At 36.1% G+C, this 3,195-nt stretch overlaps 1 non-coding gene across 1 annotated transcript; it reads right to left on the bottom strand.

Annotated features, from left to right (window-relative positions):
• Positions 1-1,970: 1,970 nt before the first annotated feature.
• LOC130457673 (U6 spliceosomal RNA) lies at positions 1,971-2,073 on the bottom strand. The gene has a single exon (XR_008916965.1). It is a non-coding gene; the product is annotated as a U6 spliceosomal RNA (small nuclear RNA).
• Between the last annotated feature and the right edge of the window lie 1,122 nt (positions 2,074-3,195).

The raw sequence follows: 3,195 nt of genomic DNA, 5'->3' as shown, positions 1-3,195 counted from the left end.
CCTTTGCTATTGTTTTAGTATATTGCGTATATTTATAAAATATGTTTTAAAAGAATGTGATGAACACTTCCCAGCTGTGTGACCCTGGGCAAATCACTTGACCCCCATTGCTTAGCCCATACCACTCTTCTGCCTTGGAGCCAATACACAGTATTGACTCCAAGATGGAAGATAAGGGTTTAAAAAAAAAGAATGTGATGAACATTTAAAAATATTTTACTGCATTTACATATAAAACAATGTGATTTAGTATCCATCATAATTTTAAAATAAGAAAATCCTTTTGTATGGTTTTGGGATAAGAAGGACTTGTAAATAGTAATAGTTCATTAATAATTGCTATTTCTTTGATCAATGTAAATAGCCAAGTAAGTGAATTTCTTTTTCTAGACAATTTTTTATTGAAAGAGACACAATAAAATGATCAAATTATCAATTATAACAGTCAATGAATATAGCTTTTTAGCTGGATCATTTAGATATTTACTACACACAATGCAAAAACAAAAAAGCAAAACTAATTCTTTCTGATTTAGAAACAAAAATGTCTGATTTTCATCAGAAAGTTTTCAATATGAATCTATTATTTTATTTACATTGTTCTATTAATTATACCTTAATCCATATGCATCTTTGAATATTTTAATTGTATTTGTTATGTATGTGAGGAAGTAAGGAGGCCAGTTTGACTGGACCATAGAGTATAAGAAGGAGAGTAATTTATAATAAAACTGGAAAAGCAGATGGGAGCTAGGTTGTGAAGAGGTTAATATGCTAGGACCATGTACACTTTATCCTAGAGATAATAGGGAAGCACCAGAGGAAGAGTCATAGTGGATCTAGACTTTAGGAAAATGACATTAGCAAGGATGCAGGTGAGAATGGATTAGGGTGATGAGAGACATCAAGTCAAAGTGATGAGTAAGAGTTGTAATAGATTAGACTAGAGGGAGAAAGACAAGATTTGGCAGCATTTTCCATGTGTAGGATGAGAGAAAATGAAGAGTCAAGGGGGACAATGAGGTTGTCAACCTGGGTAACTAGGTGGCATCCTCAACAAAAATATTATTTTAGTAGAGGATAAGATTTGAGGATAAAGATAAATTAGTATCTTCTATAAAACCCACTCATCCCACCCATAACCAAAAGGTGAGGGAACTCTTAACTTCAGATTATTGCTCAGAAAATGAGCCTTCCATATCCATACTGGGATGTTGACCAAAGTTGGTTGTTGTCCTTAGTGCTCAAAGAGGAGCAAAATAACATTACTAGTGATGCCTTTTGACTGGTGCAAGAATTGGATTTAAGTGAGGCAGAGTTGCACAAAGTTGCACTCTTTCTCCCAGAGTCATCCAAATCCAATGGCAAGACAAAAGTCAAGACAACTGGATATAGTTTGGGATGTGGCAGATGACCGTGGCTTCTTCAATGTCTAACAATTTTGAAATATTCAAATTCTCTGATCAATTCAATGACCAACTATGACTGCAGAGGAATGATAATGATTTATTCTACCCATCTTATGAGAGAGAAGTGACAGATTCAAGATGTAGAATGAGGCATTCATTTTTGAGACATGAACAATGTGGAAATTGGTTTTGCTTGACTTTGCAGATTTGTTTTTCTTTTAAATTGAAGTTGGTTGAGAGGAACAGAAAATATATGTTTGAGGGGCAGGTAGATGACTCAGTGGATTGAGAGCCAGTCCTAGAGATGAAAGGTCCTGGGTTAAAATCTGTCCTCAATTATTTCCTAGCTATGTGACCCTGAGTAAGTCACAACCCCCATTGCCTTGTCCTTTCTTCTCTTCTGCCTGGAAACTGATACATACAGTATTGATTCTAAGATAGAAGGTAAGTATTTTTAAAAAATAAAATAAAATATATGCTTCTTAATTTAAAAATAAAAAAATGAAAAGACAGAAAAACACAGTTTTCCCAGACTGCACATTTACAGCTCATTTATTATTTTTTAATATAGAATGCTTCACTAATTTGAGTGTCATCCTTGTATAAGGGCTATGCTAATCTTCTCTGTATCATTCCATTTTTAGTATATGTGCTGCCAAAGCAAATACATAAAGCTCATTTCAAATGTTCTCTCCTACAGAAAAGTGCTTGATTTTCATAGTGAATGCTACTTCCCTCTTTAAATTATCTAGTGTTTACCATCCATTTATATGCTATACCCCTACATAGTACTTTTATCCTCTAATAAATTTATGGAGAATTATTTCACATTAGAATTATTAGGATTAATTAAGCTTTAAATAAACCTTACCCACTATTCTTTACCCTGTCCTTAGCTGCTAAGATCCCAATTACTCCAAATGGTCCTCATTAGCCCTATGGATTAATTAATCCTAATAGAATTATATAAGAATATGTCCTAAGTCTCTCAAGGAGCTTATAGTCTAGAGTGTTCATAGGATACATACTATGTAAGGGCTAAGGGAAGGAAAATAATTATTGCCTGAAGGAAGCAGACATGTCCAGAAGGAGATCAAATTGAGTGCTGTTTTAAGGGACTGATAAAATCTAAAAGGCTAAAGAGAAAGGAAAGGAAGATGTATTTCCTTCTTCTCTCCCTCCCTCCTTCCTTCTCTTCCTCCCTGCCCCACTTCTCTCTCTTTTCTCTCTCTTTCTCTCTCTTCTCTCTCTGTCTCTCTGTCTCTCTCTCCCTCCCTTCCTCCCCCCTTCTCCTTGCCCAGAGTTACATAGCAAGTACATATCTGAGCAGAAAACAGGATCAGTATTACAATATCTACAATATCTGTATGAGAGAGAAGAAATATATAGAGATTGATGAACTTAGTATTAGGTGAGGGGGATTCTGTACTAATATGAGTAGCTTGTGGATGTGTCTGTATGTGGATATCCAGCAGTTTATGGTTGAGTTTATAGTGGATGTTGGAGGGTTGAGTTGGTTCTTATAGTGAACTTTTAGGGAGCATGGGGAGAGTGAGGATTATAGTGAGGCATAAAGTCTGGCACCTATCCTCTCCCCCAGGCTAGCAACACCTAGTAGTTCCTTTCCCACAGGGTGATTACAGGATACTGGGAATAATGAAGTGTCAGCTGCATCCAAATGACATGGTTAATGAGCCCTTAGCCATCTCCAGAACTGAAAAGAGCACCTGGTAGGCCAAGGGAGGGAGGGTGGGAAGAACAGGACCAAGAGATTGGAAAGTGGTCC

Source organism: Monodelphis domestica, chromosome 2 (assembly GCF_027887165.1).
Source record: "Monodelphis domestica isolate mMonDom1 chromosome 2, mMonDom1.pri, whole genome shotgun sequence".
In the NCBI taxonomy this organism is placed as follows: Eukaryota; Metazoa; Chordata; class Mammalia; order Didelphimorphia; family Didelphidae; genus Monodelphis; species Monodelphis domestica.
This window is presented reverse-complemented; position numbering and strand designations above follow the sequence as displayed.